We start from the raw sequence: 19,605 nt of genomic DNA on the forward strand, positions 1-19,605 counted from the left end.
ACAGCCTTTGAGGAAGGGAGTTTCCCGAAACGCGTCAGGACTCTGCTGACGTCGAGTGTGCCTGGTCCTTCCCTGACCCTATGGTTTGTCAAGAGGAGAGTGCGCCCCGCCTTGGGCAACTTGTGAAACTTTATATATTCGGCCTGCTCGGTCGAGGGGCGCACCGCCGCAGACTCAAGCGGTTCCAGTGCTGGACTGTGGTTCGGCGCGCGGGACCTTTTGACACCAGGCAGCATTGGGGGAAGGCTTTGATGACACACCCGTGATTTTTGCATTATTTTCTACAATAGACTGCCAGCAGCCCACATGGGTTTTTGATCATGGACTCCCAGTCCCAGAAAGCAATGGTGCATTTACTCACCTGAATGTAATATTGGATTGCATTTAAATAAAGAGGGAGAATGCTGGGAAATCCGTTTGGTGGCTTTCAGTGTGCAGCAGACAGCCTTTGAGGAAGGGAGTTTCCTGAAACGCGTCAGGACTCTGCTGACGTCGAGTGTGCCTGGTCCTTCCCTGACCCTATGGTTTGTCAAGAGGAGAGTGCGCCCCGCCTTGGGCAACTTGTGAAACTTTATATATTCGGCCTGCTCGGTCGAGGCGCGCACCGCCGCAGACTCAAGCGGTTCCTGTGCTGGACTGTGGTTCGGCGCGCGGGACCTTTTGACACAAGGCAGCATTGGGGGAAGGCTTTGATGACACACCCGTGATTTTTGCATTATTTTGTACAATAGACTGCCAGCAGCCCACATGGGTTTTTGATCATGGACTCCCAGTCCCAGAAAGCAATGGTGCATTTACTCACCTGAATGTAATATTGGATTGCATTTAAATAAAGAGGGAGAATGCTGGGAAATCCGTTTGGTGGCTTTCAGTGTGCAGCAGACAGCCTTTGAGGAAGGGAGTTTCCTGAAATGCGTCAGGACTCTGCTGACGTCGAGTGTGCCTGGTCCTTCCCTGACCCTATGGTTTGTCAAGAGGAGAGTGCGCCCCGCCTTGGGCAACTTGTGAAACTTTATATATATATATATATATATATATATATATATATATATATATATATATATATATATATATATATATATATATATATATATTATTCAATGAAAAAACCAAAGGTTTCACACATGTTATAGTTAGCTGGACATTTCACTCGTAAAAAACCATAGAAATTCCCCCGTTATAGTTAGTTCAGCTAACTATAACTCGCGCGCCCGCAATGCACTGCTGATGACGTCACATATTACATCACTCATGACATGGTCAGTGACATCACTCATGACATCACTGATGACATCTCAAATGACATCACTGATGACATCACTGATGACATCATCCAGTGAATGTGTGTGTTTCTGAAAATTAAATATGTTTTATATATGTATATCTCAAGGTCGATGGAAGAATAAATGGGCATATAAGTGTCTAAATGGATGATTTGTTTTTGAAAAATTGATTGTGTAACTGACTGATTAAGTGTATCATAGTGAATACATGGCTTAGTGAGTAATGTTTAAATATGTAAATATCTGTATCAGTCTCTCACTTTGTGTATAAGTGGCTGCATGGGTTGGTGAGTAGCTACATGGGTGTCTATATAGGTTATTAGTTGGTTTCATGAGTATCAGTCTGAGTGTCTGCATGGTTCGGTGGGGGTATTACGTAGTGCATAGGTGCATGAATGAATGACTCACTCTTTGTATGTGTTGAAGACAGCATGTGTGCAGGACTCTATGGGTGGATGAGTGAGTGTATGGGTGTGTTAGTGAGTGAATGACTGTCTCAATAGTGTCTTTATGAGTAACTACATATGTTTTAAACTAGTATATGTGACTATTGGTGTATATAAGCGAGTATATGTGAGAGTGAGAGATTGAAAGAGTTCCTGTATGAATAAGTATGTGTTTCTATAAGTGATTGTTTAAAAGACTAAGTATGTGTAAGTTTCCGTAGAAGTAAGTGTGGTGGTGTGTGTATAACTGTATATGCAAGTAAATGTATGTTTGATTCTTTTTTAGCATGAGTGACTATGTGTGTGAGTACCTCTATGGATGAGTGGCATTGTGTAACAGGATGTATAGGTGTATGAGTACATATGATGAGTGAGTACATGTATGAGTGACTGTATAGGACTGTTGGTGAATGAGTGGATGTGTATGTGGATCTTAGAATTACTGTATAGGTTGTTGTAACTGGTATTGGTATGTCCATTGTTTTTAAAATTTTAATTTCTATTTTTGAATGTGTGTATCAAAGGTTATATTAGGGGAAGAGGAGGTCTGCCACTCTATCACAAGGATGATGTCATCAGTGATGTCATCAGTGATGTCATTTGAGATGTCATCAGTGATGTCATGAGTGATGTCACTGACCATGTCATGAGTGATGTAATATGTGACGTCATCAGCAGTGCATTGCGGGCGCGCGAGTTATAGTTAGCTGAACTAACTATAACGGGGGAATTTCATTGGTTTTTTACGAGTGAAATGTCCAGCTAACTATAACATGTGTGAAACCTTTGGTTTTTTCATTGAATTTCTAAGGTTTTTTAAATGCTAATTCCTAACTATAACGTGTGTGAAACCCATGGTTTTTTCAGTGAATTTGCAAGGTTTTTTAAATGCTAATTCCTAACTATAACGTGTGTGAAACCCATGGTTTTTTCAGTGAATTTGCAAGGTTTTTTAAATGCTTTTTTTTTTTTTTCTTCTATTTTTTTAAACATATTTTTATTTTTATTTTCTATCCTTTTTTAAAGACTATGGTTAAATTTTTAAAATTCTATAATATGTTTTTTTTAATATATTTTATAAAATAAACATGTAAAATTTATTTGCAATACATTTTTTCCTTTTTTTTTTTTTTTTAATACGCGTACCGTAAGCTTACGGTAAGCGTACGGTTTACGCAACGTCCGTAATTTATCTATGCAGTTTGCGTATATTTACGCAATTTGCGTAGCCGCGCGTACTCTGCGTGGGACGTGTACGCGTGTACGCTACACGCGCACGTTACGCGGAAGTGTCGGGGAGTGACTGTTAAGCGCATGCGCGCAAGCGCATGCGTACTTTTGCCGTAAGCGCACCGTAAGCGTACGGTAGGTCATGTGATCATGAAACACAACTTTCTCATTTCAGTATGATGAACAGCCAGCATCCTAAAATGATGGAAAACACTATTACACACTTTTCTAGATAGACAAGCCAGAGAATGACCCTGAAAACCAGTATTCTCTCTCACTCTGCATGGATCCAAACTTAATCTTCTGTTTTACACTTTTTTTGCTATATTCTCTTAGAAACTCACGAAATTTATCAATAGATTCCTGACGCACAGTGCAAATACTACTACAATTCCAAGTGTACACTGGGGCTTTAGGACGTCTCCCCATAGCCTCATCCGCCATCACTTGTACCTCATCTCTTGGAACCATTATCTCCTTCTCCATTATGCAACCATTTTTCACTTCATAAGCACGACCTCTGGTGTCAACTGCATGCAGCAAACTATTACTTTGAAAATAACTCTCTTCATTAAAAAAAGGTTCACTACTTGAACTATGCATCCATTTTCCTAAAAACACTTTAGAAAAGTTTGTTCTGTTCACTACTCTTTTCCTTTTGCTATGTGATTTCAGTACATTAACCATTTTGTCTAATGTACGCATCCTATTCAAAATTAAAATGAATAGTTTCCTTTTTAATTCTAATGCCTTTGCTGCAATGGCTTCAATTTCTTTTTTTCTCTTATAAAACTTAGCCTTTTGCTTATATTTCTTCACATCCTTTATCAAATTGGACATAACTCTTCTCTGAAACATTTTTCTACGTATCTCTTTAAACGCTGTTTTTCTGTTTATGTAAATCTTTTCAGTTGCAGAAGGTATATTTGCATTAACTAAATTCTCAATTTTTTCCTGTCCTTTTCTTTTCAAAACATTCTTTCCAGTACAGACATTTTGTACATTTTTCCTTTTTTTGAATATGTTTTTTAGAAATTGTTTTGTCTGCTTACCAGAAGATTTTTTCTTTTTCCCAACATGAGCATCTTCTACTAACTTTGGTCCTCCAGTTGTCTTCAAATATAGGTTTTTTTTGTGGGTTTTTTTAACTCTGGATTTTGTAGGCATCTTAAATTTTGTTCACTGCTCTTCAGATATACCTGAAAAAAACTAAAAAAAAAATCCTTTATTTTATTTAAATATATTACTACATTTCTTTTCACAATAGTCACAAAACGAAATTTCTTTGCCAATTTGAAAGCACACTTACTGCTCTTTTTTTTTGGCAAGTGATAATCACTTTTACAGACTGACACATTATGAATCCACTTTTCAGATTTTTTAAAAAGCCCATGTCCAGACTGCTTTTTCAGACCACCACCATGTGTATCCTGGGTGACTGCCTACACTCCAGCAAGGGCAACCAGCCTTAGTGATGCTGAATGTATTTGCATTACAGACTGAAACCTCAAACCCCACTCGCTTGTAAATACTGTGCATGATTCTACATGGAAAGCAGCTGGGTGTGTGCTAAGAGTCTGCTTCTGCACCAAAAAATCGCTCCCCCTTTTTCCTACTAATGCAACTGTGAAATCACCAGAGCAAAACGCAATAAATCTCTGCCTGTAATTCCTATTTGCACACAGAGTCATGTTTTCACATTAGTCACAAAACGAAATTTCTTTGCCAATTTGAAAGCACACTTACTGCTCTTTTTTTTTGGCAAGTGATAATCACTTTTACAGACTGACACATTATGAATCCACTTTTCAGATTTTTTAAAAAGCCCATGTCCAGACTGCTTTTTCAGACCACCACCATGTGTATCCTGGGTGACTGCCTACACTCCAGCAAGGGCAACCAGCCTTAGTGATGCTGAATGTATTTGCATTACAGACTGAAACCTCAAACCCCACTCGCTTGTAAATACTGTGCATGATTCTACATGGAAAGCCGCTGGGTGTGTGCTAAGAGTCTGCTTCTGCACCAAAAAATCGCTCCCCCTTTTTCCTACTAATGCAACTGTGAAATCACCAGAGCAAAACGCAATAAATCTCTGCCTGTAATTCCTATTTGCACACAGAGTCATGTTTTCACATTAGTCACAAAACGAAATTTCTTTGCCAATTTGAAAGCACACTTACTGCTCTTTTTTTTTGGCAAGTGATAATCACTTTTACAGACTGACACATTATGAATCCACTTTTCAGATTTTTTAAAAAGCCCATGTCCAGACTGCTTTTTCAGACCACCACCATGTGTATCCTGGGTGACTGCCTACACTCCAGCAAGGGCAACCAGCCTTAGTGATGCTGAATGTATTTGCATTACAGACTGAAACCTCAAACCCCACTCGCTTGTAAATACTGTGCATGATTCTACATGGAAAGCAGCTGGGTGTGTGCTAAGAGTCTGCTTCTGCACCAAAAAATGGCTCCCCCTTTTTCCTACTAATGCAACTGTGAAATCACCAGAGCAAAACGCAATAAATCTCTGCCTGTAATTCCTATTTGCACACAGAGTCATGTTTTCACATTAGTCACAAAACGAAATTTCTTTGCCAATTTGAAAGCACACTTACTGCTCTTTTTTTTTGGCAAGTGATAATCACTTTTACAGACTGACACATTATGAATCCACTTTTCAGATTTTTTAAAAAGCCCATGTCCAGACTGCTTTTTCAGACCACCACCATGTGTATCCTGGGTGACTGCCTACACTCCAGCAAGGGCAACCAGCCTTAGTGATGCTGAATGTATTTGCATTACAGACTGAAACCTCAAACCCCACTCGCTTGTAAATACTGTGCATGATTCTACATGGAAAGCAGCTGGGTGTGTGCTAAGAGTCTGCTTCTGCACCAAAAAATGGCTCCCCCTTTTTCCTACTAATGCAACTGTGAAATCACCAGAGCAAAACGCAATAAATCTCTGCCTGTAATTCCTATTTGCACACAGAGTCATGTTTTCACATTAGTCACAAAACGAAATTTCTTTGCCAATTTGAAAGCACACTTACTGCTCTTTTTTTTTGGCAAGTGATAATCACTTTTACAGACTGACACATTATGAATCCACTTTTCAGATTTTTTAAAAAGCCCATGTCCAGACTGCTTTTTCAGACCACCACCATGTGTATCCTGGGTGACTGCCTACAATACCAGCAAGGGCAACCAGCCTTAGTGATGCTGAATGTATTTGCATTACAGACTGAAACCTCAAACCCCACTCGCTTGTAAATACTGTGCATGATTCTACATGGAAAGCAGCTGGGTGTGTGCTAAGAGTCTGCTTCTGCACCAAAAAATCGCTCCCCCTTTTTCCTACTAATGCAACTGTGAAATCACCAGAGCAAAACGCAATAAATCTCTGCCTGTAATTCCTATTTGCACACAGAGTCATGTTTTCACATTAGTCACAAAACGAAATTTCTTTGCCAATTTGAAAGCACACTTACTGCTCTTTTTTTTTGGCAAGTGATAATCACTTTTACAGACTGACACATTATGAATCCACTTTTCAGATTTTTTAAAAAGCCCATGTCCAGACTGCTTTTTCAGACCACCACCATGTGTATCCTGGGTGACTGCCTACACTCCAGCAAGGGCAACCAGCCTTAGTGATGCTGAATGTATTTGCATTACAGACTGAAACCTCAAACCCCACTCGCTTGTAAATACTGTGCATGATTCTACATGGAAAGCAGCTGGGTGTGTGCTAAGAGTCTGCTTCTGCACCAAAAAATGGCTCCCCCTTTTTCCTACTAATGCAACTGTGAAATCACCAGAGCAAAACGCAATAAATCTCTGCCTGTAATTCCTATTTGCACACAGAGTCATGTTTTCACATTAGTCACAAAACGAAATTTCTTTGCCAATTTGAAAGCACACTTACTGCTCTTTTTTTTTGGCAAGTGATAATCACTTTTACAGACTGACACATTATGAATCCACTTTTCAGATTTTTTAAAAAGCCCATGTCCAGACTGCTTTTTCAGACCACCACCATGTGTATCCTGGGTGACTGCCTACAATACCAGCAAGGGCAACCAGCCTTAGTGATGCTGAATGTATTTGCATTACAGACTGAAACCTCAAACCCCACTCGCTTGTAAATACTGTGCATGATTCTACATGGAAAGCAGCTGGGTGTGTGCTAAGAGTCTGCTTCTGCACCAAAAAATCGCTCCCCCTTTTTCCTACTAATGCAACTGTGAAATCACCAGAGCAAAACGCAATAAATCTCTGCCTGTAATTCCTATTTGCACACAGAGTCATGTTTTCACATTAGTCACAAAACGAAATTTCTTTGCCAATTTGAAAGCACACTTACTGCTCTTTTTTTTTGGCAAGTGATAATCACTTTTACAGACTGACACATTATGAATCCACTTTTCAGATTTTTTAAAAAGCCCATGTCCAGACTGCTTTTTCAGACCACCACCATGTGTATCCTGGGTGACTGCCTACACTCCAGCAAGGGCAACCAGCCTTAGTGATGCTGAATGTATTTGCATTACAGACTGAAACCTCAAACCCCACTCGCTTGTAAATACTGTGCATGATTCTACATGGAAAGCAGCTGGGTGTGTGCTAAGAGTCTGCTTCTGCACCAAAAAATGGCTCCCCCTTTTTCCTACTAATGCAACTGTGAAATCACCAGAGCAAAACGCAATAAATCTCTGCCTGTAATTCCTATTTGCACACAGAGTCATGTTTTCACATTAGTCACAAAACAAAATTTCTTTCCCAATTTGAAAGCACACTTACTGCTCTTTTTTTTTGGCAAGTGATAATCACTTTTACAGACTGACACATTATGAATCCACTTTTCAGATTTTTTAAAAAGCCCATGTCCAGACTGCTTTTTCAGACCACCACCATGTGTATCCTGGGTGACTGCCTACATACCAGCAAGGGCAACCAGCCTTAGTGATGCTGAATGTATTTGCATTACAGACTGAAACCTCAAACCCCACTCGCTTGTAAATACTGTGCATGATTCTACATGGAAAGCAGCTGGGTGTGTGCTAAGAGTCTGCTTCTGCGCCAAAAAATCGCTCCCCCTTTTTCCTACTAATGCAACTGTGAAATCACCAGAGCAAAACGCAATAAATCTCTGCCTGTAATTCCTATTTGCACACAGAGTCATGTTTTCACATTAGTCACAAAACGAAATTTCTTTGCCAATTTGAAAGCACACTTACTGCTCTTTTTTTTTGGCAAGGGATAATCACTTTTACAGACTGACACATTATGAATCCACTTTTCAGATTTTTTAAAAAGCCCATGTCCAGACTGCTTTTTCAGACCACCACCATGTGTATCCTGGGTGACTGCCTACATACCAGCAAGGGCAACCAGCCTTAGTGATGCTGAATGTATTTGCATTACAGACTGAAACCTCAAACCCCACTCGCTTGTAAATACTGTGCATGATTATACATGGAAAGCAGCTGGGTGTGTGCTAAGAGTCTGCTTCTGCACCAAAAAATCGCTCCCCCTTTTTCCTACTAATGCAAATATAAAATTAGCAGAGTTGTACACAATAAATCTCTGCCTATATTTCCCAACATGTGTAACCTGGGTGACTGCCTACATTCCAGCAAGGGCAACCAGCCTTAGTGATGCTGAATGTATTTGCATTACTGAGTCCAACCTCAAACCCTTAAACTATTCTTTTTTTATACCAATACACCTTAATTTATCGTGAAAACATAGTCCATATTATTTTACATGTTCCTCACATTTAAATTTCTCCCAAAACAGAAAATAATAAACACAACTTCAACAAAAAGAATTACATTTCTATTATTCATTTCTTAATTTACCATATACATCTCCTCTCAAACTCTAAACTCACCTTTAAAATTAGTTAGTTGTGAAAGAAATGTGGCACTCAAACAGCAGATTATCAGAGCCAGGATCTCTGTTCTCTACACCTCTCTCCTCTCAGCAGAACCAGATAATGGCAAAGTTTCCCTCTATTTTTCCACACATATACATGTAAGTTTCAAATCTCAGTGCTTCCCCCTTTTTTTCAAATGTAATCACACATTTCTATTGGTTGAAAACCAACCCTTTTCCAAAAGTACCCTTCCCCCAACTTGACTTCTGCCTAGTACCCTTCCCCCAACTTGACTTCTGCCTGCTACCATAGCAACAGCTCATGGAACACTGCTGTGTGGAGTTAGGTCAGAAGTTCGCCAAACAATGTTTCAATTCCACAGAGCAAGAGTGCTTGACTTTTCAAACCTTACAGCATATCCATAGTACTGTTCTTTGGTAACACATTTTTCTGTACCAATACAAAACATGCTTCTATAAATTTACACATACAGCCTAGTTTTTAGTGTAGAATGGTATGAAACAGCCAATCAGTTCTTTTTTTTTATAAAAAAATATGTATGCCTCCATTTCCAAACTGTCTTTCATTTCTTTTTACCATTCTACTGAATTACACCTCCTGAGTGCATCCAGATCTCCTTTGAAGATGTTCACAGTGTGGATTGTAGGACACAGCTATGTCTTCTGGAGTGAAAAGTTTGCAGAGAAAACAGGTATTGTGAGAGACCTTGCTTTGCCAAATGTAGACATTAAATGGATTGGTCAGAGAGGGTTAAAGTGGCACCAATTGATGCCATTGGTGAAATCCTTCATGCAAATCCAACACCCTGACCTCATAATAGTGCACTGTGGTGGCAATGACCTAGGCACTTTGACTGGGGTAGGTCTGGAAATGCTTATGAAGGACACCTTTGCACAACTGTTTTCACTTTTCCCTAAAACTGCCTTTGTGTTTTCCAACATATGCCAAAGGCAAAAATGGAACTGGTCCAATCATTTCTGTCCGCAGATTGACAAAGCAAGAAAGCACGTCAACAAATCTGTTTCTGCTTTCCTCCGTGACTATGGTATGGGTTCCATTTACCACAACAACTTGCGTTACGACATGCAAGACATTTATAGAGGAGATGGTGTGCACTTCAATGATGAAGGGAACAGAATCTTCCTCTTGAACCTTAGACTCTGCATCGGTACTTACTTGTAGGTACCACTAAAAAATAACTTCATAAACACAACGGCTCTTTTTAGAGCCCCCTAATATCTAAACTCTTAAATCTGCATTTCATTTCTTTTTTTTTTTTTTTTTGTTACCGTACGCTTACCGTACGCGTACCCCGTGATTTTTTTTAAAATCAATAAATGTTTTCTTTGTACTTTTCTGTCCTTCTTTGACCCCCTCACAAATGTAAGGGGGTCTGTAACTCTCCTCCTTGCCCCCTTTTCTTGTTATCACTCTTTTTTTTATGAGTGAAACACACAAAATGGCGGCCGCCGCTTCCTGGTTTCGGCCGATTCGAATGTTTACTAAGATCTAAGAGCCAATCAGAATCGCGCTCGCGCACGCCACCGTACGCGTACCGTAAGCGTACCGTAAGCGTACCGTAAGCTGGCTCAGATATATATATTGATTTAAAGGCTATTTTCTCAGAATCTACTGAACAGATTTACACCAAACCTACAAAAGGCACTTCCTTGACCTGAGGACTACCTCTCTGCCAAATTTCTTGTAATTCTGTTCAGCCGTTCGGGCTGTAGCCCTGTCTAAAGGTCCTATGGAAAAATGCATGGGAAAAACGCGTTTTGGGACCCCCCTTTTATCTCAGCCTCCGCTTGACGAATCCCCCCGAGACTTTCAGGGTAGGAGCGGAGCGGAGCGCCCCACCTATTTTGAGAAATTCGCGAGGATTCATCGACCGGCGCCAAAGTTATTCCAAATAGAATGTTGCGGATTTCCTATGGAAACGTGGTCCTAACTATAACTACCTACTGGCGACCGCCAGTAGGTAATATATATATATATATATATATATATATATATGTATATATATATATATATATATATATATATATATATGTCGGAGCAAACCGGCCCACTGGAGGGTGATTGTTAGACCTACGTCTAAGGGGGTAGCTTGGCTCAGGTCACCTGGCTCAACACTCCATTTGGCTTTTTCAGGCCTGCATCCCACTCAGCTCGCAATCCTGCGCCACATCACTCAAAAAGACCACTACACCGATTTTTGTACAAGAGTTACTGTAACTTTATAACATTTCTTTTCTGATCAGGATTCAGTTTTCAATTTGACATTACAATTGGAACCAGTTCATTTCATTTGCATAAGAACCTCTCTCTATTGTCTAAGGTCAAACCTGTACGTTACGGTTCTAGATAAACTTGTCTTACTCTACAAGAATCCTCAATTCCACATGTGCACAATGTACCTTAAACTTGCAGAGGAAATAACAATTCACTCCAAACAATACGTTTCATACAGTAATCTTGGAATCGCCCTTTTGAGCTTCTCCCACCACAGTTAACAAGAGAAAGGGATACAATCCCCAATTATCGCTGGCTGAGAGACTTTCCCTCCCCACACTGAGCAACAGGACTGTATCCCCCAATAGTCAGTTCCAGTCACCTTCTTCGTGCTAGTCCGAGTGCTGGTGTTCCCCAGGAACTGACCTCCCCCCTCCCGGGATACCCTGCTTACTGTAATCGCGCTGACCGACTTGCGCGTAGTAGGGCACAATCCTGCACAAGAGGGACCAGTTCCCGGGTGGGTGTCCTTACAATCTCTGGAGGGGAATTCCTGTCATCCGGTTAGGGGGCGTCTCCCTAGGCACCTCCCCACTGAAATACCTCACCCGGCGCTTACAGCGGATGTCCTCTGATGCCACGGGCCGTCCCTCGACGCTTCCTGGCTTTTTACACTTGACAAGCGCACCCGCCGCTGCCGACTGCAGCGCGACCTGCGGGGGCGCGGCCCTGACTCCGTCAGGCTCTCTCACTCGACAAGCGCTCCCGCCGCTGCCGACTGCAGCGCGACCTGCGGGGGCGCGGCCCTGACTTCGTCAGGCTCTCTCACCGCTGCGCAACTCGTGGGGGGTGCGGCCTCATCACCCGGCTGCTGGGAGGGGCGGCGCTTCTCTGTTGGTCCGGCACACGTGACCCGGGGGACAGCTTCACAGCCCGTCAGTTTCCTGGCCGCCGCTTCTTCAAGCGATTGATCGGCGCGATGACAGCTCTACACTCAGCTGACGCGCGCGATGCCCCATCAGAGAGTCCCAGCACCCCACCAGCCTTCACTGATCCCTCAGGACTCCACCGGGGTCTCACAGATAGGCCCACGCCTCGAATACACGAAGGTGAGGAACTTAGATCGGCCAGGCGGGCAGGCAGTGATTAAGGGGCTTGGTTCACAGCAGTTCAGATGGGCAGGACCACTAGCCCGGGGTGTATTTAGCACAGCTCCCTGCCTTGAAGTCCACGATGGGGCGCTGTCGCTGTCACCACTGGGGGGAAGTTTTGGATTCCCAAATGTCATCCAGGGAGGTCTAGGCAGTTCCAATGGCAATTCCCACCCGGAATCCCTCTTCAGGCCTCCAGGTTACGTTAGGGATCCTTAACCAGAACACAATGCCTCCCAGGGTCGATGGCTGAGTTCAGGGATTGGTCAAATGATAGAGGGTGATGTCAGCTAGGTGGGGGGGTTCACGCAGACCCTAGGGTCTGTCCTCTCCCAATCCCGCGCAATCACCTCACCACTCAGGTGCCTCACTCCTGACTACTCCACAGCCCAGCTTGATTCTAAAATGGCCGCCCTCCTGCCACCTCTATTTATCACCTTGGGCTGGACTTGCCAGAGGGGTCCAGAAGGTTCTGGAAGCTCCCATGGCAGTCATGGCCCGGGTGCTGAGGTGACAGTTGGAGCCACCATTTTGTGAATCCTACCTTCCTCCTTTATCTACCTTAGTGGAGCACCTTGCGCCTTTTCCTCATGTGAGGGGGAAAAGGCGCCCAGAACCTCTACATCAGCACCCCAAAAAGTTTAGTAGACAGAAAAAAAAAATGAGAAGGGGACAAAGGACAGAAATAATATGAGGAGGGAACTGCCAAAGGGCTGACAGGTCTAACACGCGTCCCCCCCAGCTGAAAGTGGGGAGAGCTACCCAACCCCTTGGGAGTCCTCTTCACTAAGGCGGAAATACCTGGAGAGACCGTCAGCATTGGCGTGGTCCACTCCTGGGCGATGTTCCACCCTAAAGTCCATCCCCTGTAGGGAAATGGACCACCTCAACAGCTTGGGATTCTCGCCCCTCATTTGCATCAGCCACCTGAGGGGCCGGTGGTCGGTCTGAACCAGGAAGTGCGAGCCAAACAGGTATGGCCGCAGCTTCTTCAGAGCCCACACCACCGCAAAAGCCTCCCTCTCAATTGCACTCCACCTCTGTTCCCGGGGGAGTAGTCTCCTAGATAGGAAAACCACCGGTTGGTCTAGACCCTCATCATTGAGTTGCGACAGCACTGCCCCAATACCGTGCTCCGACGCATCTGTCTGGACGATGAACTCCTTAGCGAAGTCAGGGGCCCTGAGAACAGGTGCCGCACACATGGCCTTTTTCAAGGTGTCAAAAGCTTGTTGACATCCCTCGGTCCAGATCACACGTCGAGGGTGCTTTTTGGAGGTGAGCTCAGTCAAGGGGGCTACGATGGTACCGTATCCCTTGACAAAGCGTCGGTAGTAACCAGTGAGGCCCAAGAAGGCCCGAACCTCTGTCTGTGTCTTGGGGGGTTCCCAGGCCATGATGGTTTCGATCTTGGCCCATCAGTCACCATCATTAACGTGACCTCGGGTCTCTCTTGGTGAGGCTTGAGGCGGTTGACATGGAGCACCCGATGGGGCTGCCTGGGGGTCTTAAGATCTACCACGTAGGTAACCTTGCCCTTTTTCTCAACCACCTCAAAGGGTCCTGACCAGCGATCCTGGAGGGCGCTAAGCTCTCCAGGTTCCATCACCCACACCTTCTGGCCAGGCTCCAGCTCCACCGGGTGAGCGTTTCGGTCATACCATTCCTTCATGACCGTTTGGCTGGCTTCTAGGTTTTCAGAAGCTTGCTTCCACAACCTAGCCATTTGGCTACGAAAGGCCAGCATGTAGCTCACCACATCCGGGGGAAGTTTTCTGGGAGTCTTTTCCCATCCATCCTTCACCAGGCTGAGGGGTCCACGCACAGGGTGCCCGTACAACAACTCGAAGGGGCTGAAGCCCACTCCCTTCTGTGGTACCTCCCTGTACGAAAACAGCAAACAAGGTAGGAGGACGTCCCATTTCCTCCGCAGGCTCTCGGGCAGACTCCGGATCATGCCCTTTAAGGTTTTGTTAAACCTTTCCACCAGACCATTAGTCTGGGGGTGATAAGGAGTGGAGAACCGGTAGGTAACTCCACACTCTTTCCACATGGCCCGCATGTAGGCCGACATGAAGTTGGTACCTCTGTCCGACACCACTTCCTTGGGGAATCCCATCCGGGTAAAAATTCCCATAAGGGCCCGTGCCACCGCAGGTGCAGTAATGGTCCTCAGAGGGATAGCCTCTGGGTACCGTGTGGCATGATCCACCAGAACCAGGATAAACCTGTGACCGGCTGACGTTGGTGGATCCAATGGCCCGACAATGTCGATGCCCACCCTTTCAAAGGGGGTACCAACGACAGGCAGTGGTTCCAGGGGAGCCTTCAGCTTCACCCCTGTTTTCCCACTAGCTTGGCAGGTTACACACGTCCTACAAAAAGTATCTGACGCAATCCTCATCTGAGGCCAATAAAAATGAGGGACATGTCGAGCAAAGGTCTTGTCTTGTCCCAAGTGTCCTGCCAAGGGTATTTCATGAGCCAGTCCTAATAGGAAGGCTCGGTAACGCTGGGGAACTACCAAGGCCCGGGATGAACCATGCACCGGAGCCTTGGGTTCGCTATACAGGAGTCCATCTTCCCAGTATATGTGGAAGTTCCCCGAATCGTTACCCGCTGCCTGGGCTTCGGCCTGCCGCCGTAAACCCTCAAGGGTAGGGCACTCCTTCTGGGCCCGACAAAACTCTTCCCTAGTAGGTCCTCCCTCCACCTGCCAGTCTGCAGGGGTAGGCAAGCCCTCCAGGGACGTTACATCCCCCTCCGTAGACTCCGGGACCACCTTAGTTGCCCCATCCACCTTTGGAGGGTCAGATGCCGGGGCAGGCTTTCCCCGTCCCCTTCTACCCTTTCCGGCAGCTGGTTGGGCCTTTGTCCCAGGCTCCAACCTCTGTGAATCCCCTCTTCGGGTGGTCACGGACCGAGTGTGGGCACACGTCCACTCAGGGGTCCCCAACATTTCCATGTGGGCCCTGAACTCAACCTCCTTCCACGCCGAGTGTTCAAGGTCATTTCCCAACAGGCAGTCGACCGGCATGGCAGGGCTGATCGCAACTCGTAGAGGACCCGCAACCCCTCCCCACTCAAAGGGAACCTGGGCCACCGGATAGTGACCCTCTCGGTTGTCAGCCATCACAACCGGGTGGACTACATTGGGGACCACCTGCTCTGGGGACACCAGCTGACTCCTTACCATAGTCATGCTGGCTCCTGTATCCCTCAGAGCCTCCACCCTCTGGGCATTGATGGTGACCCATTGCCTGTACTTAGTAGTATTCGAGGGCATCTGGGTCTTAGGAACCATCTCACAATCCCCTAAGGACACTAAGGTTAGCCCTGCCCACTCACCTCCCTTATCTAGGGGCAACTCCTCCCCGAGCACTACACTCGCCACCCCAGGGGTCTTTCCTCCAATGGGAGGGTGTGGTCTCTTGGGACACTTGGCATCCCCCTTATAGTGCCCAACCTCACCACACTCGTAACATCGGACAACCCTAGGCTGCTGACCACGGTCAGGATAAGGGGGTTTGTGGGGACCAACCTTAGGAGGGAATCCTACTCCCTTCCCTGGTGAACTCTTTTGGGGGCCTTTAGAGAACTCCCTCTTTTTGTCTTCCCCCCCTTTCTTCTGGGGGGCGCCCTGTCCAGCCCCTTGGAAATTCCCTCCAGTCCCTTTTGAGGATACCCGGGTACTTGCCCAGATATCTGCCTCCTCTGCAAGCTTCCTGGGATTAGTGAGCTTGCTGTCTACTAGGTGCTGACGCAGCTCTGGAAAACTTTTCTCGAGGAGATGCTCCTTTAAGATTAAATTGTACAGTCCCTCATAGTCCTTGACTTCACTACCCTGCACCCAGCCCTCTAAGGCCTTCCTGGCATAGTCCAAGAAGTCCACCCAATTCTGAGTGGACAACTTCTGACTACCCCGGAACCTCTGCCTGAATTTTTCAGGGGTCAGCCCAAATTTCCTCACTAGGGCTATCTTCATAACGGGGTACCGGGTCTGGTCTGGCTGTTCTAGCGCTAACAAGGCATCCCTCCCCACCGGAGGCATATACCTATACAGGCCACCCCCCCACTGGGCTTCGGGGACCCCATGGGCTCTTAGAGAGACCTCATAGGCAGCCAGCCATTTTACAATATCATCCCCTATACCATAGCTAGCAACCACATCTTTGGGCAGGTAGGGCCTGGACTCTCTTGGGACTTCTCTCGGTATGCTGCCACCATTAGGACTGCTGGGGGTTCCAAGTTGAAGGGCTTTGAGCTCTAACTCTTTTAAGTGAAGCTCATGGAGGAACCTCCTCTCCTCCCTCTCCTTTTCCAACCGGGCCAGATCCATTCTAAGCTGTCTCTCTTCCCTCCGATCAACTAGGTCAGCAGAGGACAGGCTCCCCCCTGAGGCGCTACTTCCCACTCTTGATGGGGCCCTGGACCCAACGTCCATATTACCGCTCCCAGGGGGAAGAAGGACTTCCGGTTCTTCTAGGAGATCTAGTCCTGGTTCTTCTTCCCGTTTCCCGCTAGGGTGGGCCATAACCCAGGCTCTTAAGCTTGCCTGGAGCTCTGTCTTCTTCGCCCCCTGCTTAAAGAATACCTCCCGTCCCTGGCAGAACTCCTTCAATTGGGCCACTGTATACTCCTCCAGCCTACCCAATTCGAATTCCATCCTGCCAGATGGGACCCCAACACAGTTAACAAGAACTTTGCTCAAGAAAGGGAATCCACAGAACAATTTTAAAAACCTCCAATTAAGAAAACAATCTGGAGAAAACTCCAGTCAAAACAATACAGTGTAGGTGGTGATGCGCGCAAAACTGCTACCAAGCGGATGCAAGCACTGAATAACGATCCCACCGCTGAGCACCAATTTGTTAGACCTACGTCTAAGGGGGTAGCTTGGCTCAGGTCACCTGGCTCAACACTCCATTTGGCTTTTTCAGGCCTGCATCCCACTCAGCTCGCAATCCTGCGCCACATCACTCAAAAAGACCACTACACCGATTTTTGTACAAGAGTTACTGTAACTTTATAACATTTCTTTTCTGATCAGGATTCAGTTTTCAATTTGACATTACAATTGGAACCAGTTCATTTCATTTGCATAAGAACCTCTCTCTATTGTCTAAGGTCAAACCTGTACGTTACGGTTCTAGATAAACTTGTCTTACTCTACAAGAATCCTCAATTCCACATGTCCACAATGTACCTTAAACTTGCAGAGGAAATAACAATTCACTCCAAACAATACGTTTCATACAGTAATCTTGGAATCGCCCTTTTGAGCTTCTCCCACCACAGTTAACAAGAGAAAGGGATACAATCCCCAATTATCGCTGGCTGAGAGACTTTCCCTCCCCACACTGAGCAACAGGACTGTATCCCCCAATAGTCAGTTCCAGTCATCTTCTTCGTGCTAGTCCGAGTGCTGGTGTTCCCCAGGAACTGACCTCCCCCCTCCCGGGATACCCTGCTTACTGTAATCGCGCTGACCGACCTGCGCGTAGTAGGGCACAATCCTGCACAAGAGGGACCAGTTCCCGGGTGGCTGTCCTTACAATCTCTGGAGGGGAATTCCTGTCATCCGGTTAGGGGGCGTCTCCCTAGGCACCTCCCCGTTGAAATACCTCACCCGGCGCTTACAGCGGATGTCCTCTGATGCCACGGGCCGTCCCTCGACGCTTCCTGGCTTTTTACACTTGACAAGCGCACCCGCCGCTGCTGACTGCAGCGCGACCTGCGGGGGCGCGGCCCTGACTCCATCAGGCTCTCTCACTCGACAAGCGCTCCCGCCGCTGCCGACTGCAGCGCGACCTGCGGGGGCGCGGCCCTGACTTCGTCAGGCTCTCTCACCGCTGCGCAACTCGTGGGGGGTGCGACCTCATCACCCGGCTGCTGGGAGGGGCGGCGCTTCTCTGTTGGTCCGGCACACGTGACCCGGGGGACAGCTTCACAGCCCGTCAGTTTCCTGGCCGCCGCTTCTTCAAGCGATTGATCGGCGCGATGACAGCTCTACACTCAGCTGACGCGCGCGATGCCCCATCAGAGAGTCCCAGCACCCCACCAGCCTTCACTGATCCCTCAGGACTCCACCGGGGTCTCACAGATAGGCCCACGCCTCGAATACACGAAGGTGAGGAACTTAGATCGGCCAGGCGGGCAGGCAGTGATTAAGGGGCTTGGTTCACAGCAGTTCAGATGGGCAGGACCACTAGCCCGGGTGTATTTAGCACAGCTCCCTGCCTTGAAGTCCACGATGGGGCGCTGTCGCTGTCACCACTGGGGGGAAGTTTTGGATTCCCAAATGTCATCCAGGGAGGTCTAGGCAGTTCCAATGGCAATTCCCACCCGGAATCCCTCTTCAGGCCTCCAGGTTACGTTAGGGATCCTTAACCAGAACACAATGCCTCCCAGGGTCGATGGCTGAGTTCAGGGATTGGTCAAATGATAGAGGGTGATGTCAGCTAGGTAGGGGGGGTTCGCGCAGACCCTAGGGTCTGTCCTCTCCCAATCCCGCGCAATCACCTCACCACTCAGGTGCCTCACTCCTGACTACTCCACAGCCCAGCTTGATTCTAAAATGGCCGCCCTCCTGCCACCTCTATTTATCACCTTGGGCTGGACTTGCCAGAGGGGTCCAGAAGGTTCTGGAAGCTCCCATGGCAGTCATGGCCCGGGTGCTGAGGTGACAGTTGGAGCCACCATTTTGTGAATCCTACCTTCCTCCTTTATCTACCTCAGTGGAGCACCTTGCGCCTTTTCCTCATGTGAGGGGGAAAAGGCGCCCAGAACCTCTACATCAGCACCCCAAAAAGTTTAGTAGACAGAAAAAAAAAATGAGAAGGGGACAAAGGACAGAAATAATATGAGGAGGGAACTGCCAAAGGGCTGACAGGTCTAACACGCGTCCCCCCCAGCTGAAAGTGGGGAGAGCTACCCAACCCCTTGGGAGTCCTCTTCACTAAGGCGGAAATACCTGGAGAGACCGTCAGCATTGGCGTGGTCCACTCCTGGGCGATGTTCCACCCTAAAGTCCATCCCCTGTAGGGAAATGGACCACCTCAACAGCTTGGGATTCTCGCCCCTCATTTGCATCAGCCACCTGAGGGGCCGGTGGTCGGTCTGAACCAGGAAGTGCGAGCCAAACAGGTATGGCCGCAGCTTCCTCAGAGCCCACACCACCGCAAAAGCCTCCCTCTCAATTGCACTCCACCTCTTTTCCCGGGGGAGTAGTCTCCTAGATAGGAAAACCACCGGTTGGTCTAGACCCTCATCATTGAGTTGCGACAGCACTGCCCCAATACCGTGCTCCGACGCATCTGTCTGGACGATGAACTCCTTAGCGAAGTCAGGGGCC

This window comes from Triturus cristatus, chromosome 5_2 (genome assembly GCF_964204655.1).
Source record: "Triturus cristatus chromosome 5_2, aTriCri1.1, whole genome shotgun sequence".
Taxonomy (NCBI): domain Eukaryota; kingdom Metazoa; phylum Chordata; class Amphibia; order Caudata; family Salamandridae; genus Triturus; species Triturus cristatus.